Raw genomic sequence first — 27,546 nt, forward strand, 5'->3', positions numbered from 1 at the left:
GACGGCATGCAGTTTGGTTTGGAGACCATAAAGCTCTTGCTGAGGCTGTTCTGCACCTATCGATGCCACCTACTGATGATGTCACATAAACACAACCGGACAACACTTCTAAATTACAGCTGCAATGTCAAAAAGTGTCCTTTTTCCACACCCTACAGTGATGTCACCGTGCATTGAGGCACCCCGGAGTCCTCAGCAACATCAGGGTAAGCCACTGCTCTTCAGTAAAAACTAAATTTTCAGCAGCTGCTACTCTTTGACTCAAAAGTTTAAAGGACAATATGATGTAGATGCATGGGGTGTATGCCCTCTAAAAAGACCATAAGCCCTATTCACACATAATTAGTAGTACCTGTGGACCTCTAGAAATATGTAATAAGTAAGGAGGTCATCTGTGTTCTTAACCCAATGCAAATCTGCCATAAACCCTATCCTCAGGGGATTAGTATAATCTTTTAAAAATTAAGAATTTTATCCCCCACATCTGAGTTTGGTGTGGTGCATTCGCACAGGTTAAGGACAGCCTGCTTTTACTCCAATTTACTGACTTATCTGTACCCCAAGAGTTGGGTATCCGGAAGTGAACAGAGGAAAACCAGGGAGAGGCCGGCGCGCCACACATGTTAAGGGGTTTTGTTATATTTTCGGGGCCAGGCCCATTAGAGGTTACCAGAGGCGCATACCCTATCTGCAGCGCAAAGGCACCCACACAGCCTCACCGTCAGCCCTTAGTCGAAGCAGCGGGGAGCGCGTCGACTCGGGGAAGGGGGTCTCCGGTTGGACTAGGTTGACCATGAAAGGCGCGGTTCCTAACCCTCTAAGGAGAGACTAAATGGCGAATAGGAAACAAAAACCTTGAAAAAATTATATACAACCCCGCTCCGGACTAACATTAACCCAGGACCTTGGTGTTCGGCGAAATATGGTAGGTCATTTGCGGGGGAGTATTAACTTAAAAAATTAAAGACAAGGCCAATTTGCACGGGATTAGGATCACAGACAACCTCCGTAATCATTACAAATGACTAGAGGTCCCCTGGTAATACTAGTCCAATGCAAATAGGGCTTTATTTGTAATTCGTCAAGTGAAAGTTCTACAGCAAATTATCGACCATGTTTTCACCAAACGCAAAGGTTTACTGAAAATTAAAACTTCTGTGCCAATCAGCAGCTGTGTGATTCAGAGTTATATTGGCTGCGTTGGCAATTAGAACGTTTTGACATCAATTATCCTGTGGGATTGTTCCACATGAAACACTTACACGGGGGGAGATAGCCAAATCACATGAGGTCCACTGGTGAATAAGACGTTAGAAATGTTTTTCTAATTTGACATTATAAAGCTTTCTGTACATCTAAATGTATTTTGCTCATATCCTAATACAAGGTTAGCACAGCATTTCTTTGCAATTTAAGCGCTAATAGTGTGTAAAGACAGACTAAAGCACACAAGATATTGTTAGTCTGAATTTCATTAATAATGTTATTAAGTTTGAATTATCTTCCAATGGATTAACATGAAGATAAAATATGTAAAATCTTTACTGTTCCCTAAAATGAGACTTTTGTTTACCTATTGATTTGTATTCTTTCTCTTCTACTTATGCCAACTTGCCTACACCTTACGTTTTTCAGTTAGTGCATCTCTACAGCCTACACATTCCCACTCACAGGTGAGAAATAAGTGTCCCACCTTCCATTAACCTGCCAAGAAAACAAATCACCGCCCATACAAGCCCCTATTCCCCTGCCTCCCTAGTCCACTACCGTAGGTGGTTTGGGTACCAATAAAAGCCTTTGATAATGGTGGAAGATATAGGAGACATACCATGCTTCAGTGCTTTTGAGATGACAGTCCTCAGTTGAAAGTTGGCTCAATGACAAAAGGAAGTTGTGTAAAAAAGTTGGATTCAACATTAAGACATTTTTTAAGGGGAAAAGCCACAAAGAAATTCTTTTAAAACTACTAAATGTCATTACTTCAAAAAGTAAAGCCACCCTCTTCTAGTTCAAGGCGTATAGTTTTGAGGCTGCGTGACAGCACAGACATTAAGCCAACAGCCAACAGTGTTTCTTTATGTCTTCCATCCTCCATTAACTTTAATGTCTCCACATGCTACAGTAGCATCACTCTGTGTCTCTGTATTCACTGCCACCTTGTTTCCAGACCTGCTACAGCCAAATTGGCCAGATACTCAGGGCTTTCTTTAATGCTGAAAGTTGACTGCCTCTTGCTGAATGGCTTCTTAAATTATTCTGGAGGTTTTTAACCCAGAAGATCTACTGTGTGTAGTAGAGGTGCAACGATGAATCGATGAATCGATTAGTTGTCAACTGCTAAATTGATCGCCAACTATTCATGTCATGTTTTTATGTAAAAAAATATATATGTAACTTTGTGTTTATGTATGTGTTGTGATTTGGCTGCTACCTTGGCCAGGTCTATCTTGTAAAAGAGATTCTGAATCTCAATGGGACTTCCTGGTTAAATAAAGGATTAATAATAATAATAAATATATACATATATATATATATATATATATATATATATATATATATATATTTCTCTGATTCCAGCTTCTATTTTGTGAACATCTTGTAGTGTCTTTTCTCCTCTGTGACAATAAGCTAAATATCTTTAAGTTTTGGACAAAACAAGACATTTGAGGACATCATTTTGGGCTTTGGGAAACACTGATCCACATTTTTCACTAGGTTTTAACATTTTCATTGATCAAACAACTAATCGATCAATTGAGAAAATCCATGACAGATTAATCGACTATGAGAATGATCTTTAGCTGCAGCCCTAATGTCTAGGAGGAAGTGCCCTTAGAACTCTACATTCTCTGCCGGATGTCACTCTTTTTGACCAGATGTCCGTCCCCTTCCTCTTTCTCTGTATTTGTATTGTATTATTTTAACCTCTGGTGGATTTCTGAGGACTATGGTTACCTGGTCCTCAGATCTCTGCAGAATACATCCAGACATCTAGCTAGACTATCTGTCCAGTCTGAGTTTTCTCTATACACCAGAACACATTTTTATTTCTCATCCCAGAATTCTGTGTGGACTAGCCATACCCACCTCCGCAGCGCCGTGGAGGAAGGTCTGGAAGACTATTCCTAAGGACTGTTTAACATAAAAACATGATTAATAAAGTCATACCAACAAATATTCAAATTCCTTTATATTATATTTACTTAAAAGGTATTAAGGTTATAGGCCGCTCTTCCTTTTATTGTAGGCCCAGTTTCATATATAACCTAATTGTATACAGTATATGTAGAAGGGGCTCCTTGTTGAGGGGTCCTTGGCTTGAAAAACATTGAAGACCTCTGATCTAATGTTTGGTTTGCGGGCGTGAGCCAACACACACACATACTTTGTGAGTGGGCAGAAGTAGAACATACTGTACACACTGTGGGAGCGGGTAGGGGTACCACATGCAAACTGTGAGTGGGCGGTGATGGTCAGTCTGCAAGGCTCTGCTCTGCAGCACCGTACACTGGGAAGGTCACTGGGGAGTGAACTGGCGTAACTTAGCCCGTCTCAGCCTGCGCTGCTTTGTTGAATTCCCTTGGTAGAGGCAACTCAACCAAGGGGAGTTTAATTTAAATGTAATTTTTACCTTGCACTGCAGCTTGATTCTTGCAATATCACAAGATCACACATGGGATTAGGATATAGGATATATCCTTACTTTATTTGGACAATGCACATTAATCAACATTTCTACAAATGCGCCAGTGTTGGCCAGAGGTCTAATGGCCATTGTAATCCTATTTAGAATGTATCTCTTTATGGTGGAAGGAAACCAGGATCCCCGGAGGACACCCACTCAAACACGGTGAGATCTTCCCCTGCCCGACCAGGGATTGGACTCAGCCAGTGCCTACTTGCTTTGAGGAAAAAGTGCTAGACACTGAGCACATCGCATCACAAATCACACGTAAATCCATCTTATCAGGCTCCACCTAATGCGTTTTTGCCAGAACTAACTGCATACCACACCAGTCAGCATCCGGAGAGGAGCTAGTGGCAGTTACAGGCGTGGTTTAGGTGTGTGTGACGGCCGTGACAACAACAACAATGGTGGCTGTGACAGACAGATGGTTCATCTGATCACCTGCCAGGTATCTTTTGAAAGGGCCTGCCTCTCACTTTACGACCTTATCTCCAACTCTCACTTAAAAATCATTACTATTGCAAGCACTTTCCTATTCTTTTAGAACATATTTATCTGGAATCCTGTGTGTACATTCCTCCCCAACAGGCCTCTTATCTAATAACTAAGCATCCCATGCTCATGGGTAGAAGCACACAATAATGCTACATTGCTTCTATACGCTTTATAGACAAATGGTGTTTTACAAGATAAGGAATAGCTTTTAGAACTCAATCATAATATATTTTACTGTCACATTCAAATCAGGAACCATGTTGATAACCAAAGGTACTGAATAAACTATGAAAGCCCTATAATTTAATATTAGCTAGATAGAAACGGTCTTTGGATGGTGTTAAAACTAACAGGTGCACAGAATTGACTTCAACAGCATGGACTCACACCACAGTAGGCCAAAGTAGCATAAGCACCATATCACGTGGTGCACTGCACCATCGAATCCCAATTGATTAAAAGGCTATGAACCATCTGCCATCTTTTGAAGGCTGTACAAAGAGATTGATGATGTTTATCATGTTTCTATAAAACTCCAGAGGTGGCTTCAGAGCCAGCTCATAACTGGCCTATAAATCGATATCTGCAACAGACAAGGCAAAGCTGATGGAGGCATGATTTCAGTCCAATGGTGGTGGTGGTGGTGTGTGTGTGTGTGTGTGTGTGTTTGTGTGTGTGTGTGTGCTTCTGCTATGGTCTGAAATTGGAGCATCTGCTACCATGCACAGCCATTCCAAGTGTGGAAATGGGTTTCAAACAAACCAATAAGTTAGCTGAAAACGAACTAGCCCAACTGCAGGACCATTCAAAATAAATAAACAAGGATGAAGTCACATGTGGGGTACACATGCGGCAGTTTAGTTCAGCTACGGTAAACGGTAAACAATTTAGGGGATACGTCTACATGGTACATAGCACACACACTGACTCGTGTACGTTTGTCCTGGATATATTTTGATTAATTGTAATCACTTACAGAATGGTTTGCCTGTCATCAACACAGCATTTATCCACTTTATATCTGCACCATTTCATGCAGATAAAGCCCTTTCATTGTGTTGTTGATTACTTTAAAACCCTGCATTGCTTAGATAACAACCATTCGTAGTTCTCAAAATATATGTACTATAAATCTTGTCCTTATCCAATGTTCTTTTCTGTCTTATTTATCCAATCTGTATCTTAATCTACATGTCCCTTATCTTTTCCCTTTATAAACAACAACTAATGCACTAATTAATTACATTTCTTCAGCAGCAACCAGTGTACAAGAAGTGTTCAAAACTTGACTACAGACAAAGCAAAGGACAGACCAAAGCAGTCCAGGCAGCACCAGCCAATACTATCTCATCAGTCATCTTAACAGATGCTCCGATTGGAAATAGTTTTGCACAACCAGCAAATTGCTTGTAATTAATTATTGGACGATACCAAACAGATTTCAACTTGTAGTTGTCATTTGTTGGTATATACATGGACAACAACCTTGTACCTCAGCTGGAGATTGAGACTAAGTCTACATTTAGATTGCTACGGGTTTGGGTTTTGGGTTTTAAGGGGAGTTTTGAGCCAAAAGCAGCCTCAGAGCACACAAGCTTTTTTAGCTCCAGTAGAAGAACTAATCAGCGTTTAAACTAACACGCCCAAACCTCACATCTCATTAAGATTCTCGTAAACAGGGCATGCATGTGCCATGACAGTCTCTGCCCGTTGCTGGTAGTTGCAACGGTAACAATAGCCGTTGATTTCGGTGGAGACGGTGGGTACGCGTACCTATCACATTTTTTCATGTATCATTGTACCCACCACTTTTTTTTTAAAACCTCAAGCTCAATTTGATTAGAAAAATAAAGTTTGTAACACATAGTTCCTGAGCGACAGATGCCAACAAATCCACAAAAATCTCTATCCCCACCGGGCAAGCACAGACACAGTCACTCTGCGGCTGTACTGGCTACTCACCTTCCTTTCCACTTGTAGGTCCTCTCTCTGAGTCTGTCACTTCATGTCACATTGTCAACATGGTACATGGATACATGAAGAAGAACATAGTGTGTCATATGACTAATGCTTTTCTTCCTCATTAACCGTGTTGGACACATTTTTGTATAAAATTGTATTCATTTACATTATTACGCTAGAGGACAGCATCTTTCAAAACATGACCTTTGTGAAAGAGAAAAAAAATGAATGCGTCATTGAACCCAGCACTTCTGAAAATGCGCTTCTGAATGCATGTCTGTCCTCAGCCCATTTCAAACCAAACTGACGCCCCTGATTGTAACGCTAGTAGCTTGTTTCAGACAGTCAATGCAGAGCCCATGAAAGAGTCTTTGGTCTCGGGCAACAATATGTCATGACTAATAACCCCAACCGGTCGTCAGACACCGCCTACCAAGAGCCTGGGTCTGACCGAGGTTTCTGCCTAAAAGGAAGTTTTTCCTCGCCACTGTCGCACTGTTGCTTGCTCTGGAGGAGACTACTAGAACTGTTGGGTCCTTGTAAATTCTGGAGTGTGGTCTATCTGTATAGTGTCTTGAGATAACTCTTGTTATGAATTGATACTATAAAATTGAATTGAATTGAATTAATTAGACCCAATCATGTTGCGAAACATTGGCGTCAACTAGTGTTTTCAAATGTCTCCGGTTTAGGGGCTAGGAAACGCCAGAGCAGGGAGAATGAGAGGGGGAAACGTTGCAAAAATATATTAGTTTTTAAAGCAAAACGTAGCATTCCAAGTTAATGTTTTTACCTTGGCAAGTCACAGTGCATGAATTGGAGCAAAACTTTGCACAACAGGATCATCGCATGTGTCTTGGATATTTTAATATGAATATCATGGTAATAAATTGTTTCAAATTCCCAATTAATTACATACAATCAGGGCTTGATAGTAACTTTTTCTGCTCACAAGCCACTGTGGCTAGTTCTCTCCAAAAGTTAGCCATGCAGCATTTTCACTAGCCAATATTTTGTGGGGAATTCATATTTTTTTCATTAAAGTTGACCGTGGACTGATGAAATTTACTTTAAGAACCCTGTTAAAAGGAATAGCAGGCGCCCATAAATAGTCGCCGCGGATGAACTCCACCCTGTGGCCCTTTGCTGCATGTCATTCCCCCCTCTCTCTCCCCTTTCACGTCTTCAGCTGTCCTATAGAAATAAAGGCCTAAAATGCCCCAAAAATAATCTTAAAAAAAAAAACTCCCTGTTAAAGTTGCAGTAAGCGATGCTGTGTGGAGATTGTTGATAACTGAACTCAACTGCCAATCATATATTAAGAATCCCCCCCCCCCCCCCCCCCCGATTCATGAATGCACATTTCCATAGCGACCACTTCACTTAGCATTTCTGCTGACAAAAAGGAAATTTGGCAGAGTCGATGCCCCATTATGTTATGGATGAGGATGTTTAATTGCTGGGATGGCTCAGGAGCTGCCTGCAGCCCCTCATATTCAGCTGGAGCTTTCCTATTTCTTAGTGCTGGTGTTCTAAACTCCAGTGGGTTTATGAGGACTATGGTTAACAGCTCCTCAGATCTTTGCAGGGTAAATCCAGATAGCTAGCTAGACTATCTGTCCAATCTGAGTTTTCTATTTTGCATGACTAAAACTACTTTTGAACATACACATGTTCCACCAAAACAAGTTCTTTCCTGAGACTATTTTGCAGAGACACCATGGCTCCATCAAGCACTCCATTTGTCCAAGACAATTACAATTGCTTTAAAGAAATGCAAATGAACCAGAGCATGTTTTTCTTCCATCCCAGATTGCTGTGTGGACTAGCCAGACCTTCCTCTACGGCGCTGTGGAGGAAGGTCTGGCAATATATACGCAAACTGTCACTACTGCTGTAAAACCAAACCTGTTGACCTGACCTGTAGAAAACCGCAAGAGTGAAGCTAAAGTTGCTCACTTTTCCATAATAACAACAGAGCCCTTATCTGTTTTCATTATTGTGAAATTCTAATTATTATTACTATTAATTTCTGCAGCGCTGAAACGCTCCACCAACGTCTTCCTCCTTTCCAGCTCATACAACTTATTTTTAGATTTATTGAGTCTGTTTCCTATGTGGCTGTATCTCTGCCAACTCCTCTTGTTGATAACTCCTGGCCAGCCGTTACCTCCCCCCCCCCCTCCCCCAGGCCCCATCACTAGCTTTGCTCGTGCCCTGTCTTGCTGATTGGATGGAAAAGTGTTGTTGGGCTGGTGCGCTGTTTTTTGCAATTACACAGCCAGGGTTATGTGCAGGAACACCAGATTTCGTTTTACAGAGTAATTAGACAGCTTGTCTACATGATCTTTGCTGAATTTGAAAGAGTGAACTTGATTAACATTGGTTAGTATACCTTTAAGTCTAAATGACCACCCAGATCAAGACTACATCAAATGAAGGCTCTAACACTACAATTATGAAATATTCAGCTGTGATAAGGTTGTGTGTGTAACACTCCTTTTGTGTGATAACATGCATCCGATGAAGACACAGAAAAAACTTCTTATTGCATAAGTGGGTTATAAAAGATGAATTGAAATTGTTTGGAGAGAGGGGTTGGCGTGTCACTAGAGACGAGAAGCGAAGAGAGAGCAAGAGTCTGTTGTCCGGCTGTCCATGCTCTCTACTTCTTTCACAAACTTCTTGTCAATTTTTTTTGGGCTGAACCCGCCATATGTGAGCCGCCGACGGCTGGTCTGGTGTGCAGGATTTGTTGACGGCTGGGCGGACGTGCCACCATGCTCCAGCCTGGGCTGCTCAACGGATCACTGCTGTGATCTTATTTAGTAGGAGTGGAATCATCTAATGTGTTGCACCTTGATTTAGGCTGACAAGTGTGTTGGTGCTGCATATGTTTGATAAAAAAACATTTCAAAGTGCAGCTTTCAATACGTTGTTGAGTCTGTGAGTAAATTGATTAGATCCTACCTCAGGCTGCTCCACCTTAAGAATTCCAGACCAATCAAAGTCTTGAAACTGACCTCTCCTCTGTGGATGAAATCCTTCCTTTTGATAAAGAGATTATGTTTGGAATCAGACTTTGTGCCTCTCAAACTCAAAGTAATCTCTTGAAGCCACTAATCCAATCCCTGCTTAGACCAAATATCTCTGTGTACCATTCAATCAGAGCATGCACAGTGATTTGGATATGCATCACTCTCAAGGAACTTCAGCCTTGTGCTTTCAAATTGGTGACCTTTCTGTAATGAGCAAAAGCAGTCTGAAATTAACTGCTGGGCTATTAATAGTATGTCACAGAGAGAACAATAAGTGAGGTTTCTGCCTGTGGCACATTTATCCACTTGGTCTGGCAATTTTATTTTTTAAAAGGCCTTCATTTTTCCTTAGGTTCAAAAATGACTCTGTTGTTCAAAGAAATGTGATAACTATCCACCATCCAATGACCCTGTGAAGCAAATTGTTTCTTTCTTTCCCCGGACAAACGTAAGCAGTGATTACAGAGCAGCATGATCAGACGTTTGTCTCATGTATAAAAAGAACAAAGAAACAGTACTCTCTCTACTTCCAGTCTGCAGATGAAACATCAAAGTTGTGAAGCTCTGCAAACTTTTTGAAGTAGAGTGTGGCTGTTTCCAACTCGGGGCAGATAGCCGTGCACCAATCCAAAGGGACACGGCTCATTTCCCTTAAGACAAGCGTCTGGATTTAGAGCAGGGCGCAGAGTGTCCCGAAAAGTTTGAAAGTGCACCGGAAAGACAGACAACATCAAGGCTTATGAAGGTGGCACTGCCCTTGTTCCAGAGCTAATTTTATCAGACGTACTACCATAGTCAGGAATCATTCTATTTTATTTGCCGGGCAAATGTGCCACCCGCGAGTCAGACAAATGAGTGCAATGCACTTTGTGGAAAACAACATCATTGACCCTGTGCTCCCTCACAGCTATAGATTTTCATCCAATGCAAGCTCTATATCCACAAGGGCACAAACAAGGCCTAGCCAATGATTAATCCCAGCACTTTTGTACCTCTTTAGGTATTAATCTATGAGGGCACATGGCCAGGATATGAGTGTACTAAAACTGAGACACAATCTATTATTTATAACATCTAACAGTATTATAGTTTTCCCTGTGTGGTTACTGTGTGCAAGACAAAATATTTCTGAATAAATGTGCTTTATCCCTGTGTGTTCTTCCACTACGTCTTTGAGATGGATTTGTACAAGACAGGGACACCATCGAGTGAAGAAATAAAGCTCAGAAGCTACACTGTGTAACATAAAGGCAGCACACGTAGGGGGTGGCTTCAGTAATGGCTCATGCTGACACACACAAGCAGGGGATGGTCACTTAAAGGTTCAGCCCTGTGGCAGTTTACAAATAACGACGTTGGGCTGCTTGGTTATGAAGTTGAATGAACTCATTGCGGTTCCCTGGATCCATAAAAACTGCTGGAGAGAAAAACACATCCAAGCTAGGCATATTTAGTACATAGACCAGTTCAAGGTATACGCACTGTATATGTGATGTCACTATTAGAATATATGGATGTGGCCCGCTATGGTACGTGATATGTTACATGATATGATACAATATGATATTAGAGCTGACGCCATTAATCAACAAGGTTAATGGACAGAAAAACGATCAGCAACTATTTTGATAATCAATTCTTTTTCAGACTTTACGTTTTGAAGAAAACTTCCGAGCATCCCATTTGTCTAGCTTCGACTTTTATAAGATATATATGACTAACAGAAGACTAAATTTAAGATCTTTAATGAGTTTTAAAGCTGATGAACTACTGTAACTTGATAAGTACACGCTTCTGCTGGTGCAGAGTGTCTCTCCTTGGTACACAGTGTAGGATAACCTATGACAAAGCCGGACAAACCCATTGAGTGTTGCGTAATGTTTCATTTAGTTTAACACAGCGTAACATCTTAATGCAGTTAAAGTCACAAGGCATAATAATGTATACTTTATTAATCCCACAAGGGGAAATTACAGTTTACACTCTGTTGTCATTACACACAGGCCTGAATTACACACACATGCTCACAACCTATACATGCACTAAATGGAGAGATATCAGAGCGGGGGGGCTGCCCATGAAAACTTGCCCCGCAGTGGGGGGATCGGTGCCTTACTCAAGAGCACCTTAGCTGTGCCCAGGAGGTGAACTGACTCCAGCTACCAGTGTACCACAATACTTTGATCCGTATAGGGACTTGAACCACTGACTCTCCGGCTCCCTACGGACTGAGCTACCGCCATCCCAATCCCCCCCATGAATCACATTATGTAGTACAAACATGTGGCCTTGCTTTTTCCCCACCTCACTTGCACTTCTTAAAATGAAGATGCTCATTAAAAGCCGTTAAAAAACAGGTATCCATGGAGATCTTAATATTTTATAAGCTCAGTGTTTTTCATCTAACCTTTATCCCTTTCTGCATCTGCTATTCTCACACAACGTTACAAAATTGTTACATTTCAAGCACTTTAACCTGTTCCGATGAAGTTCAAGAAATAAGCACCGACAATGCTCAAAAAACTCTTTTTTAATAGAATTTGCTTGTTTTCGTCCCAAAAAACATATTGACCATATGATCATTAATGTGATCTCACAGGGGTAAATTGCAAATATGTACCAAAAAAGATGTATATATCATTGGTAATTAAGCAAAAGTAAACATCTGTCAAATATTTTTACATATATTGTTGTGTCTGTAATGATTTAAAATCCTAATAATGTGGTGGGTCCACCAGACCAGGGAACATTGGTTGTGTAACAAAAATATCAACAACACACAATGGTTAAATGTTTGTGCTCTTAAATACATGCTGCATATTACCAGATACTTCTAAGCACATAATAATACATGCATACATATATGCACGTTACATATATTAGGATCAAATCAATCCAGGGTCCAGAATTGTTGCAACATGTTTTGACCCGGCAGATGAACCCACAGTAGCTGGGAAATAATAGTTTTAGTTATGGCAGTGAAAGTATTATGTCTCAGCGCAAAACCCTTGACCAGGTTCCTTTTATATGAGATGCTGAGCATGACCTGCAAGCCAGCAATATTTGATAATTCAAAATTAGCAGGAATAGCTAAGATAAATTGTCTGTTTTATGTAAGCCATCTGGTGACACGTGAGACCTTTCACCATTGCAGCAGGAAAGCCCTTTTATTCTGGCTGGAGACATGGTTTAGTTCACGTATTTACTACTGTATGCGCCACATTAGCTGACACTGTATAAGAGTATGAAGATCAGCAAAATGGGGAGTTCAGGTACAGGGCTTTCAGGTAGGGGACCAGAGTCCATGACCTTAAAGATGTTTAGGTGAAATCACAAGACTTTCATCAAGAAAACTCCTCTTAGTGCTTTCCAAAAAAGTGTTTTTGGGGAGTAATACTTAACCCACATGTTGTCCTTGGGTCAAATTAACCCTTTTCCTATATCAATGTTTTTTTTAACTACCCAAAATAACATGATTGACTCCACACAACTCTCTTTGGCAATTACAAATCTCTACTTTCATTATTGTGGGGCGTCTTATTCAATTTCATAGCATTTGAAAAAAAAATTGGTGGTTTGGAAGTAGCATTGAGTAAAAATTGACATATTGCAGTCTGTGATTATCCATCAACATACTTTCCTTTAATTTTTGTCCAAATAAATCCTAGTTTCTGCTTTTCTAGCGCAAACATTAATTATGATTTCCTATAAATGAGGTTTATTTACCATAATATCCAAAAATAACTGTAAAACTAAAGTTAATAAGCTAATGTTACGTAGTGTTGAAAAGGTGTCACACATGAGAAAAAAGCATCAAAAAGTTAAAAAAAACATTGATGAAAAGCATCAACAAAATTGTTGATATTCACTTTTGACGGGAAGACAACACAAGGGTTAAGGGGACTAGTGTTTCATCACAAACCTTTTTAACTTTTTTCATATCCTAACTAGTTGTTCTGATGTCCACAGACAACTATTGTAGCTGCAGGACGCTCTGTACCCGGCTCACTGTCACCTTTTCCCGGCTAAAATTAACTAGGGTTATGTAGGGCATGATATGAATTCTTGGGCATACTTTTTCTACCATATTTTAAACATCAGTTCATGAGAATGCATTGTTTAGTTAGTAGAAGGGAGATGAGTTAAACTACGGAGTTTAACTTATCCCCCTTCATGAAGACAAAAATCCACCTTATTATGAACTGAAGGTTTGAAGGAAACTTCAACAGGAATGCTTATGGAGACTACACATAAATGGAGTCCTACTGGTCCAAGCACCAATGTTAGCCATCGAACATTTACCTTGTTGAAGTCAAGATCAATTATGTACTCCACTGCAACTATAAAATACTGTATCCACATCCTGTATGTAAAATTCTACCACTGTGTTGCATATCTCCATGTACTGCAGATGAACTGTACCATTACCCTCACATGACAAAGCATGAAGTGTGCACTCACCAGTTCCCAGCCCTGTAATTAAAGCTTTATGGCCATGATAGCGTTGACCCCACAGAAGCCCAGAGTGCCATCTCCACTTGACAGCTTTAAATTTAGTGAAGAGTCAAAGGGGTCACTGTCATCACTCTGCTTTTCATAGTTCTCATTATTCTCAATGCCAGGTAAGAGACAGTGGATATCCAGTAGAAGGTTAAATGTGTACAGCCTCAGCAGTAGTCTAACCATTAAGCCCCAATATAAAGACTGAACTCACCCTGTACCAGCCATGCTGCTATAGTTTAACAAGATTGAGGAGAGTGCCATTCAGCCACTGCTACAGAAATATCCTGGAGATTCATTTTTAATGTTTAACACAACGCTGTCTGAGATAAGTGGGCCATGTGTCATAATTAGCCCCTCCCAGTGAGTACACTATTACAGGCAAAGGCAATGGTTTTTCTCCTGAAAGGCACAAATAATAATGATGGAATAATAATACTGAAGTTCAATGCTTAATTTTATTCGGTCTTTCCAAAAGTCAGTAAGCCCATTTAGCGCTGGGCGGATCAGCCTATTTCTCAGATGAAAAGCTGGGTTAAAAGCAGGGCTTGCATTTGTATCAGAGCCAACATGTTTGTTTGATTCTTCCTTGCCTCTTTAAATATGTACAGAAAGGCTGTTTCCTCAGGTGACGGGACAGATGGAAGTTGCTAATCACAGCACTTTCATCTCTGATTCTTCACTGCTGGATTTAAAAAAAAAACGCATGCAAATGTGTATACATTATGGTCATAAGGAATAATAAGGCAACGGTGCTACTGCTTGTTTTGTATATATTCTGCATGCAATTACTATCAATATGTTATACATTGTGCCTTAAATTGTACTGTAAAACATAAGGTATTGGTTATTAGTTGATTTCTGATGGCTATAATGGCAAAAAAATAAAACTCTGAGGCTGATGACACATATGACAGATGTACTGACTATAGAGAAAATGGATACCATTTGTTGCTTTCCTTTTTTTGATTTTGATACCTGAACTTTGATACATAAATACTGATCTGATACCAGTGTGTTATATATTTTATTATGTATTAACAGCTGTATGCTATCCCTGTATGGATGTGATATGATTTATATCTTTGTTGTTGGTCTGGCTAAGGTTAAACTCTTAAACAATGAACGCAACAGAAGTTTCTTTTATTATCCAGTTTGACAGTCAGTTCTAACAGAAAAATAACCTAAATAAACTACTGTAACATAGATTTTCTTTAGGGCTTTATTACGTGGTATCGGATTGTTGCATTAACTCCAGTACTTCCCTATACTGACATTAGCGTTTTAGGCAGTATCGGAGGCAATATTGGTACTGGTATTGGAAAATGTCGAATGAATGCTACTTGCTTTTAAAGGGCAGGTTCCCGCTGCATTTCCTGGTTTTAAATGCAACATATTTTATTGAAGAAGCACAAATAAACAATTAAATTAATAAAGAAAAAAGTACCGTTTACATCCTTGTGTGTATACTAACATTGGCAGCACGGTGGCTCATTTGTCACCATGGATACCTAACAGAAAGAAGCTATTGGGTTTGATTCTGACAAACTAGCACAGATTTTCCAAAGCAAACAACAGGTTTATAGATCAATTGCTGTTGGTGTGTTCATGTGCTCATAGAAGAGATGGCCAAATGGAGCATCATAAAGCTTCAAGAACAATTTAGTTTATTTTCTGATTCATTAGATGGCGCTCTGTGTTCAACAAAGGGTTATAAGCACACTGAATGTATTGCCGTACCTAGAGACTTTTTCTTTAAACCTAGAGCTTCATCTAGTGGGCTCATAAAATTAACTAAATGGTTGATGAAGCTTCATAAAGTCTCATTTGCTCATCACTAACTTCTGGAAAAATGCTTAAAATTAGTACTGAAAAAGTCTCGATCAACTGTATTACCATTCAAAAAATAAATGTATGATGTGATCGGTCAGACAAGTTTATAGTCTGTAAAACTATGTTTTCATACAGTACTGAAATGAATGACGGCTCAACAGGTTCTGCCAAATTGAACGGCTATTCCATGTAAATACTAACGCAGGAAAATACATGAAATTACTTTTTGGCAATTTGAGAAACTGGGCCTTCTGACCAATGATTTAAATTACTACATTGCAAGGTGCAAGATGTTTGAGGAACCAGCACTAAAACTTTGAAAATTATCTTGGACTAGGGCTGGGGCATATGGACAAATTCAACAATTACAATACTTTTGACCAAAATCTATATCGATATTGTAAGTGAAAATTTCATTACCCTGGTCCTACCCGACCAGAGTCGGGTAATGTACCAGAGTCTGGTAGGACCAGGGTAATGGACCAGAGTCTGGTAGGCCCGGGCAAATGGACCAGAGTCTGGTAAGACTGGGCTAAAACTATTAGTGCTTTCACAACATTTTCACACAATAAGATTAGTAATAAATAACGATCAGTAAAGTGGGTAGAGGAAAATAACATAAATGTCTGCTAAGTTCTGGAAAAGATATCAAATTAGAAGAAGAAAAAGAAGAATGCCTTATTTATACAGCGAGGGGAAATTCACAATTACTGTTAGTACAGTTGCAAATACAGAAAACACAGGCCTGAATTACATGATGCTCAAGACCTGTACATGCTGTAGACACTAATGGAGAGATTTCAGAGTGAGGGGGCTGCTCCTTGGAGCAGTTTACTGTAATACAGCCTTTAAAACCAGTAAAAGACAACACTAATATTACGGTATCCAAAATCTAAAACAATATCTAGTCTCATATGGCAATATGAATATAATATTGATGCAATGCCCAGCCTACCCTTGAATCATAGTAGCATTAAAAACAGACACCCATTAGACATGAACAAATAATTTAACACACACACTCTCACAAATGTATGCAAATAGGATGCCATGCAGACAGATGCATACTGGTGCATGAGGCCTAGTTGTGGGAAGGCATGGTGCAATGTGTACGCTGAGAAGTGATTACCTGCACTCGGGCTCAAAATGAATTAAACCCATGTTAAAGTCAGCATGGCCTTTTTCAGTTGGCTCAACCTAGACCTAAATCAAATTTGGAAGGCGGGCAAATTTTGCCTTGAAATCAAATGACATCAGTGTAATCTCTCGCTGTTCAAGAAGCCTGTGGACAACTCAAAGACGTCTAGACACACAAAATCTGTGTTGCATAGAAAATAGTAAACGCTGGAATTAAATTTCAGATGGAATATAAACTAGTTATACTCCGGGGTTGCTGTTAATTTCTCGTTGGGAGCCACCTGGCAACAGTAAATCACTTCAGGAGACACCCATAATTGTCTGTCCACGGTGTGATACTTATCCATATCCAATATTATTTGCCCCACTTCCACACCTGTCAATTACAATTTGAAAAGAGTATTTCCTCCAAATAGTTTCTCAGACTTTGTCACTGAGTATCATCTGTCACCTGCCACACCTATTCAGATTCTCTTCTTCCCATTTATCAAGTCAATGAAAAACTCATTTGGAATAAAGGGAAACATTGGCATGGCTCAGTTGGTGCATTTAATGGGTGAAACATAGTCATAATAGAGGTCTGTTCTTCACCCACACACACACTTCTGTTGGCATTTTGGTGTGTGATCCTGACAGTGGCCCTATCTCACCTTCTTCAAGTTGCTTTTTTATTAAGTTTGAACTGCACTCTGCACCATGCTGACTTGAAAGCTAGCTACCTGTGCTTGTTAGGTGAGTTAACTAAGCCCGGTGTTCTCCCCAGATTGACTGCGCCGCCTGTTACTTACATTATTTCATTACAAGCAAACTAAGTCTTGTGCAATTCAATTCAATTGTATTAATACGCAGTACTGATTTCACATAAAACGCTACTTTACTATGCATCATTTCCAGCTAGCTTCATCGAGAACAAACATAATGTAGTCATACAGTTTAAGGTCTTTTCAGACGAAAAACAACACTTTGATCTGCATAGTTGCTTGGATCTGGGTCTCACTGCCCTCCCCATGTGAACAGACAGGCAAACACCAGCCAATCAATGCTTGGTAACCATCGGGATTCTGTGCACTATTGAAACCCTGCCGTTCAACTGAATGACATTAGTTGACTGTAGTGTTATAAATCCCTAATCACAACTCAATTCATGCCACATAGTGGCAATCCAGTCTTGTTACCAATGATAGCTCAAGTAAGCTAATTAGCACAGTCATAATTACGGTCATTACCCAAGAAATCCAGTGTCTGACAAGCAAAAGACTCACTGTCACAGTTTCACAGGACTGCGACCACTTGTCGCATTGCCTGTTAGGTTAAGAAATGGACCAACAGATCCCGTTGTTCTGGATGGCGACCAGTGAAGTCTATGAGAAGCACTTTCACCGCGAGTGCTGTGCAGTCTCCAACTGAGCTTGAAGACGTAGTTGTGACGTGAACTGAACGTGTCTGAAATTTGTAAGTCTTCTGGTAGCTGTGCCAAGAGATATCTCAATCATTCCCAATCAGCAGAGACGGAGAGCCTAGGTATATGTTAGGAGATAACATAGACACAGGCTAATTATTGCTAACTAACATGCTAGTTAACATTAGTAATCAAACCTAAACAGCTAATGTAAGTCCAAACTGTCTGGGAGCTTACCCTGTACTATACATTGATTGCTCTACAATCGTTAGCCTATTTTTACAACAATTTCTGCTACGGAGCCATAACTTGAGCTACAAGGTAATGGAGTCTTGTATACATTGTCATGTTTCTTTAAAAATAAACAACAGACAAGTAGAGTCTTTAAATGCTTCAGATGTAAAGATTTTTGCTGTCATAGTGACGTAAAAATGAATGGCAGTCTAACAGATGCTAACGGCTGGCGAGTGTTTTGTAGCATTATAATATGGTTAGAGAGGAGAAGCTTACTCCCTTGCAATTCATGGCAGTGCCCAGAATAAATATAGTGGAAAACACTTGGCCTGCCAGTAGCGTACATTTATAGGGGAAAAACTAAAGCGATTTGCAACTTGGTGAGGCCCAAATTTCAATGTCCTGTTTCCGCTTTCCCCTGCAGAATCCGCCAGCCTCTCATTTGCTTCTCAGATAATTCATCATGGTGAAGTTGTATGACCTTGGTTTGGTTGCAAGGGAGCATCTGGTATCTGTTTTTACGTGTTTGGTTTTGAGGGTATAACGCATTATTGTCACTGTCTATCAGTAACAGATATCAGCTGTAGGGAGAAGTAGCCTGGAAAAAAAACTCTGAAAAGCAGACACTGGGTTTGTTTCAGGCTCTGTAGAAGATCCCTGCTGGGGAGGTGAGAAGGATAACCCAATTGAAGTTACTAGAGTATAGAATCCTGGGATTTGTACGTGGACTGAAACAGGCAATTAAAAACGTCAACAGAGAAAGATTGCCTCTTATACCATAGCACCAACAAGGAGGCTAGTTTTCTCCCAGTCCTGAGAAGACTAGGTTTAGGACCAGTGGTCCAGGACCATGGAAGACGTAGTCAGATCCTTTACTGCAGTAAAACTACTAATATTACATTGTAAAAATTCTCTGTTACAATTAAAATTCCTGCATTGAAAATGTTACTTTTTGCACTGCAAAACCTGGAACTGATTGTACTGATTCAAAATATGGCACAGAGAAAAGGGGAAAGCTTTCTTTTTAAGAATAAAAGGCACTTGAAAGGCTTAAAATATTGCAGGAACTAGTGAAAAGTGTGAGTCATTTGATTAAAAAAGAGCAGGCTTTAGATGTGCCCCCTTGGAGTCCTCAGCAAGCAGCTGATAAGCTGGAAGGTACACACACATCAGTTGGCCTTTGTTTCTTTGGCTTCATGATTTCATGTTCAACAACATGATTCATACACTTAAGGGCTTAAGGGAGGGTTATCTGTATGCTCCGTGGCTTTTGTAAATATGGACCAGATGTGTGCAAGCACAAATATGGCATTGTGTACATTAAGATGGATTGTTATTTTATCTTATTTTTTTTTCTATGTGGGTACACACTACTTTAAATACACAACTGTATTTAATGAACTAGCGTGCAGATCCATAAATAAAGGCCCCGACAGCCACTTGCTGTTCATTAGTTGCAACAGGGATTAGTATGGTGGCCGAAAGGGGCAAACGCACTGCAATTTAAGAAAACATGCATATAGACAAAACACAAGCTAATTAATTAATATGACAAGACATGCGCAGCATTTAGCAAACACAATGCAAATACACACAACACATCCAAATACATAAACGCGCTGCAAATATAGAAATGAAAAGCACAAAACACTCAAAAACTAAAGCAAAAAAAAGGAAGCGTCATCAAGATTACACAACATAAGGCAAGGTTATGTCATGAGACAGTGGATCATTTGTTTTCCCAATTTTTAAGCTATGAAAGCCTGTTTCTCTTTCATAACAGTGCAAAAGACTATAGCCAATTGTAAAAATTAATACGCACCTTTTGATGGCGTATCTTTCCTTCTCTTTTCTTCCCGTTTCCCAAATAAACCTATCATATGCTCTCTCTCAGTCTTTCTCTCTCTCTCTCTCTCTCTCTCTCTCTCTCTCTCTCTCTCTGTCTCTGTCTATGTTTCTCTCCATCTACTTCGGTCTCTCTCACTCTCTCAATTTTCAGTTTGCTTCATCGGTATGAAAAAAAATCCATCTGTGTTGCCAAAGCATGAGAACAAACATTCATATAAACAACGACAAGGAGTACATATATCAGTTATAATTGTACAAGTAAACAGGATAATTATGATATCATTTCAAATAATGAACTAAAATGAAAAAAATTAAGAGAAAAAAAAAAAGATAATATATGCAATTCTCTATTTATTTTGCCTTGGAATATGGCAGGAGAAGACATTTTGCCGCTAGACCAGTAGATACTGAAATTTGTGAAATCCATGAAAGTATAAACCTTTCTCATTACAAACAATAACAGAAGATGGGAATCATTTCAAAAACATTGTAGCTATCTATGATTGTTTGACTGCTAACGTTAGCTCAAAAAGCCATTCCAGTGACAGCCTTTGTTGTGTTTGATGCTAACTTGTAGTCAGCAGTGAACCAACTTGGTTAAATAGGTCAATTTTTACTGTATTGACATTAAAAAAGTCTTTTGTTAGCATCTTACTTGCTACTTATCGCAAAGTGACGCATGCGCAACTCAAATCTGCATTTGACTTACATCCGTGAGTGAGAATCTCTCTCTCTCTCCGTGGGGTCAAAAATCCAGCTGTTCCACGTAGCGCTCCACCTAGAGGCCCGGAGAACTTCTGTTTTTCCGCTTTTCTGTTTCTTTTTGTTTTTTGGGTTTGTCTCCTTTTTTCATTTAGCATCGTTTCTATATTTGCAGCGCATTTATGTATTTGTTTGTGTTGTATTTGTTTGTGTTGTATTTACTGCACGTTGGCTAAATGCTGCATGTGTTGTCGAATTAATGTAGAGTTGTTCTTAATTTCCTTGTTTTCTGCTTTCATGTGTTTTTTTGAGTTGCAGTGTGATTGCCCTGTGGCGGCCACCATATATAAGGGCTAAAATATATATATAATATACAACTACATTCTTATAATATATATAGATCAACAATCATGTATGTATGAAACCTGACAAAAATAGATTATTTTTATGGCATTTCTTTCATAATTATTTCCTTCTGAGGTTCTAGACATTAAATACATTTTCTTAAACACGTGAGAGCAATGTTAGCTTTCAGTTTTTTTTTATCATTGGGGTGAATGATTTGCTTTTAATAGCTTGTCTTTGACTCTGAACTTCATATTTTCTAGCTCTTCTTACCAAGTGGTCATTATGCTCTTTATGTTCCGCATGGCTCACTGCACTTAGAGACAACTATTAGGCATTTTTCTGACTGGCAAGACAGAAAGATTCTGAACGCTAAAGGTTACAAGGTAACCGGCATGGGGGAAATTAATTAGATCCTGTCAGGCTCATGGGCTTATTATTTAGACTAGGTTACAATCCTCCCACAAGTTGGAAAACTACGAAGGTTAGTCACATCTTCACGTCTCTGTCCTCTTCTTTTGTCTTGGCGTAATAACCTCGGGTGGATTTCTGAGGACTATGATTGCCTGGTCCTCAGATCTCTGCAGGGTAAATCCAGACAGCTAGCTAGACTATCTGTCCAATCTGAGTTTTATCTTGCACAACTAAAACAACTTTTGAACGTACACATGTTCCACCAAAACTAGTTCCTTCCTGAGACTACTTAGCAGCGGCACCGTGGCTCTGTCCGGCACTGAGTGCAGCCTAAGAGGATTGTGATTGGTTTTAACAAATGCCAATGAACCAGATCATGTTTTTCTCCCATCCCGGAATGCTGTGTGGACTAGCCAGACCTTCCTGTGCACCGCTGTGGAGGAAGGTCTGGCAAAGAGAGCATATGGCTCACCGATCCTCAAGTTTTATGGGAATTTAGATTTATTTTATTTAAAATATGTTTTGTTCGTCATTCAAACATAAAATTTAGGAGCCTCAAATGTACCGCAAAACAGGCGGCAGACAATGAAGGTCAAACTGTACATTCTTTTTAAGGTATTTTCACCCTAAGAAGTGTTTCATGGTAATACCAACTCAAGCCACAACACATATAAATACATCAAAGGATAGCAGATGTATCTGTGTAAAGGCATTACTGTTGGTTTTACAGCGAGTGAATAAAGGGCTTATTACTTGCCCATACTCAATCCCACAGCTCCAAAAAAGGCTTTCTGTGACGACATTTGCCCTCTACAAAAAAGGAATCCAAAGCAAAAGATCACAATATGTGAGTCAAACTGAATACTGACCTCCTAAATTATACATCCTCCTCTCTCTTGAGTGGTGCTTTAGCTTCTCTCACAGACAGCACTATCAGTGAACATGTAGCAGTAATGAAAACACACAGTAGATTTGTAAAACATGCCTTGCAGGCAATAAAGTAGAGTCATTAGAAGCTATTAACACATTAATACACATTATATGCAATATAAAAACTGAAGACAGTTTCCCAGTGTGCCAGTCAAAGGCAGATGTTTATTTGGACACAAATAATAGCTCCCAGCAGAAAGGTCATAGCTTTAACTATTATGGGATACTAGTCTTCCAAAAACAGACACACAGAGAGAGAACACAGGCCTAGTTCCTTTGGACCATTTCTGATAAACAAGAAAAGCTTTCTGCTAAATTGGCTTTATTGATTTTCCAAAGTTAAATACTGGATGTCAGAAAACAAAAGCTTCTTGTCGGACTTACATTTATTTTCTAACCATTAGCTCCACAAAATTTCTCTGGGCGACAAGGCGATAATCCACAGGTTGGAAGAGTGGTCAAAGGACCAGTCAGTCGCACACTGAGTGGAGAAAACAGTACAGGACTGTTCATATGGATCATTCATCAGCTGTCCTTTAGGACCAGTTCAGACCAAAGGTTCCCAGCGTTGTGAAACTTTCCACTTCACACCAAGACCAGACGGCGTGTCATCTCCATAACAACGTCTCTCTGTACTTCCGTTCTAACTTCAGACGCATAGGCTCTTTTTGTAGCTGGATATATCTTGTGGTTCGTCTAAATAGTGAGATGCTTACTACAGTTATCACTTCTAGTGATGAAACTTTTTATTTCTCCGATTACCAGCTTTACTCCAACGCCGTTGGGTGCTTTCTCTCTTCAGTCACTCTCTAGCTCGCTCCACCGTATAACATTACCGTTTTATGGGGCGGTCAAAGACGCTCTGTCTAAAACTGCCATCTGCCAACCAGCTGTTTGTAACACTAAAATATCATTAATTATGGATCATTTTATTTCTATAGTTTATACAGTGTTGTTCATGAGTATAAAAAAAACTGCTTAAGATGAGGAAATAAAAAATCCTTAATTGAAAAATTAGGAAAAATCCAACCTTTAAGGACACCAATTTTCTTTATGAATGAATAATGTATCATGAATAAATAAATGTTCTTCCTTAAAATACAGGGGGCATAAGTATACACCCTCCAATGTTAAATTCCCTTAGAAGCAGGCTGATTTTAATGTTTAAAGGCCAGTTATTTCATGGATCAGGATACTAGGCATCCTGATGAAGTTCCCTTGGCCTTTGGAATTAGAATATTAGGGCTATATTAATTCAGATGCATGGTATCCTGGATCAATAAAATAACTGGCCTTAAAAATTAAAATCTGCCTACTTCTATGGGAATTTAACATAGTTATCTATGCTCATGCCCCCTGTATTTTAAGGAATAACATGCATTTATTCACAAAGAAAATTGGTGTCCTTAAAGGTTGGATTTTATCCTCATATTTTAATTGAGGTATTAAGATCAATTTCCAAAAGATGATTTTTGTTTATTCCTCTTTTTTGTCAACTTAAGTAGGGGTTCCTATACACATGAGCAGCACGGTAGCTGACTCTACCAGCTGTCTTTTCTGTCGGCTGTTGAAAACAGGTCTGGTCTAAAACCAGCCTCTGCGACTTGAACAGTTGAGTAGCAGCAACACCATCAGGTGGTTTGAGTTGTGCTGAGACCGACTAATTCAGACCGCTTTAACTTTCTACAACTGCTTCATCTTGTCACAGATCTTTGGTCTGAACTGGGCTCTACACAGACAGCTTACTTAAAATCCTTCTTCTCACCTACAAAGCTCTTCATGGTCAGGCACCATCTTAACTTAAAGAGCTCATAGTACCTTACAACCCTACAAGAGCACTGCGCTCCTAGAATGCAGGGTTACTTGTGGTTCCTAGAGTCTCTAAAAGTAGAACGGGAGCCAGAGCGTTCAGCTATCAGACTCCTCTCCTAAAGAACCAGGTTCCAGTATGGGTTCAGGAGGCAGACACCATCGCCACATTTAAGAGTAGGCTTCAGACTTTCCTATTTGACAAAGCTTATGGTTAGTGCATAAAAATGAATATTGTTAAGGACTGAGGAGTCGCAGCGTCCGCCTAACTCGGCCCACCTGCTTCTCATCATTGTTGTCAGATTTATCTATCATATAATCAATAATATAATAAAATTAGAGGAAGGCTTGCATGCAGCCCGTTCCATTTGGGGAGAGTTCTAGCCTGACCAGGCTCCTCTCTTTACCCTGTCTCTCTTAGTTTTACTGTAATAGTTTAAGACAGCTGGGGGACTTCCTTTGACACACTGAGCTACTCTCTCCTCTATCTTTCTATCTTTCTATCTTTCCATTTTGTGTGCATCCATGTCCCAGAAATGCCTGTTACTAACCTAGTTCTGGGGAGTCATTCCCCAGGGTCCTTATGTTCTTTTTTGCCCAGCATGTTTACTTGGATCAGGGAGGCTCCAAAATCATGGTAGAAGCTGTCGCCATGGTCCCGCTACTCGTTCTACGATGCCCTGTTACTTCCTGCTACGCTCTGCTGCATCCTGCTACGTCCTGCTACGCTCTGCGGTGCCCTGCTATGTCCTGCTGTGCCTTGTTATGCCGCACAGTGCCCTGCTATGCCATGAACTACTACAAAGACCTTCTACAAACTACTATTATTTAGGCCTGTTATTGCCACTATTCATTTTAACCCCAACCGGTTGTCAGACACCGCCTACTAAGAGCCTGGGTCTGTCCCAGGTTTCTGCCTAAAGGGAAGTTTTTCCTCGCCACTGTTGCACTGTTGCTTGCTCTGGAGGAACTGTTGGGTCCTTGTAAATTATGGAGTGTGTTGTAGACCTGCTCTATCTGTAAAGTGTCTCGAGATAACTCTTGTTTTGAATTGATACTATAAATTAAATTGAATTTAGATGGAATTACTTTGAAATCACCTAAAAAACATTGCTGTAGATGTATATCTTTTTTCTACCTGGCTGATTTAGTCTGAAGCATGACAATTAAACTCTACCGTTAAAGTGAATAGTTTGAACTTGTCTGGGACAGCTTGGTGATATTTTTGTTGCACTGCATTCCCTCAATGCATTATTATCATCATACTTTCCTCGCATAGGTGTCACTGAGATACCTGAGATATTGTAAATGATTTGAAGTATCACAAAAGCTCATATAGAAGCTGCCTATCACTCACATCTCCCCTAACATTCACTGTCAATACAGCCTTGACCATGGAAGTAAGCTCCCGACTGCTGGGCCACAGCAGAAGATTGCGACTGCTCCCGAGTGTGTTTAACTGTGTGAATGTGCAAAGCAAGGTGTTATAAAAGTTGGGGAAAAGTGCTGTCGAGAGTTATTTGTAATTGGTTCCCCTTTGGATCTAGATATAAGAATGTGTTTTGCATTTAGCGAACTGGTGGGATGTTCTATTTTTGCTGAAATTTGTTTTAACAAAAAACAAATACACCGAATGACGGAAGAGTAAAACATGGAATTGCATCCCATTCAATTAGATTATTTAATACTTTAAAACCGCAGCAATTCAGAACATGAACATGAATCCCAAATGTGATTAACAGTGGAGAACGGTGGGATCAATGTGAAGCAAATCAATTCATTACATCCAGTGGACTCAGCCACTTATTTGTCTAATGTGGTATGACATTCTTCCCAGATGACTCCTCAGTTTTATCCATATTAATGAGCACCATCAGCTGGCAGACCAGAAAGAATCCCCCCCCCCATTCTTTTCTTGCCCCGACAGTCAAATCTGTTTGCAATAATATATGATGGGCACTTATTGATTTAAACGTGACTAACCCAGCAACATCAAACCTACGTGCATTAAAATGTGATATAAAATAAGAGGGCTGTGCGACATGGCAAAAAATGTGATCACAATTTATTTTCCTATGTTGACATTGACATGGATCACAATATCATTTTTTTGCTGATACTGCCGGCTCGAAGTGCATAGCCTACTGACTAAAGCCTGAATAACCCAGAGGTTTGCTTAAACTTTAAAATATTTTTTAAGATATAAAAATAACAATATTCAGCACCATGTTTTGTTGAGGACTCACACTACACCTTCCCTTCACGAGAAAACTAAGAGTAGCCCTATGCTTCATACAGAGTCATCTTACATTTACATTTTCTTTTTTTTTCTTTGCAAAATAACCAAGTGCAAACTAAGTGAGTAGTCTGTTTTAGTTGGATTTATTTAGATTTTCTAAACATTTATTTTCCTAAACCTGAACCAAACCTTATCTCTAACCATAAATATGGAAGGGGATGCTATGCATATTAATAGGAGGGACCCACTGTTTGACGGGGAACACACTTTGACAACATAGCAGCAACTCAAACACTCACAATGGGGAGTGGGCCTGTCCAAGTTAAAAAGGCAGACTCTGTCAGTTGTTATTGGATAAATATGTCCAAAACTTATCATCTTTATCGACATGACTATGATTGTGGTCCCGTTTTTATATCGTTTTATCACCCAGCCCTAGCCTGGACCAAAGTATCCCTGGGGTGCCATGTTTCTTAGTAGGCTTTAACATATGGTCTGCAAAGTATGGTGACAGACCTTTCAGTATCCAAAGGCTAATCAACATGTCTTTTACAAGATGAATGCTAATAAGAAAGCAGACTTATGCGGGATAATTTAAGTCTGTTTGGGAACCCATGGTTAAGTACATGTCTAAGTTAAGGTCACTACAAGAAGAAGAACACACGCAGCAATGATTCCTCCTAAGAATAAGGTTAATAATTTCAATTGTATAGTGCCACATGTAGTTTGCATTGGTGTACCATTGCTGCTGTGCTCATATGCTTTATTATTAACATTTAATTTCTTCTTTATTCTGTATGTATCTGCATTAATATGAATGTGCGTACGTGTGGCTTACACATCTAATTTCATAAGTGTTCAAATAATTTCTCCTGTCAAACGTAAACTTTATGTCGGACACATTGTGGGGGGGAGAATTAGCCCTTAGGTTTGTAGTAACGTTTCCTGTGAAAATAAATAAAAACAATTATAT

At 39.6% G+C, this 27,546-nt stretch overlaps 1 protein-coding gene and 1 long non-coding RNA gene across 3 annotated transcripts in view; both read right to left on the bottom strand.

Annotated features, from left to right (window-relative positions):
• opcml (opioid binding protein/cell adhesion molecule-like) overlaps positions 1-27,546 on the bottom strand; it is a 358,727-nt gene that overhangs the window by 156,538 nt on the left and 174,643 nt on the right. The gene's annotated exons all lie outside the window — the stretch shown is intronic.
• Positions 951-17,450, bottom strand: LOC117955323. The gene is made up of 3 exons (XR_004659011.1): positions 17,438-17,450; positions 15,445-15,450; positions 951-1,065 (listed from the first exon to the last, which is right to left on the bottom strand). It is a non-coding gene; the product is annotated as an uncharacterized LOC117955323 (long non-coding RNA).

Source organism: Etheostoma cragini, chromosome 13, assembly GCF_013103735.1.
Source record: "Etheostoma cragini isolate CJK2018 chromosome 13, CSU_Ecrag_1.0, whole genome shotgun sequence".
Taxonomy (NCBI): domain Eukaryota; kingdom Metazoa; phylum Chordata; class Actinopteri; order Perciformes; family Percidae; genus Etheostoma; species Etheostoma cragini.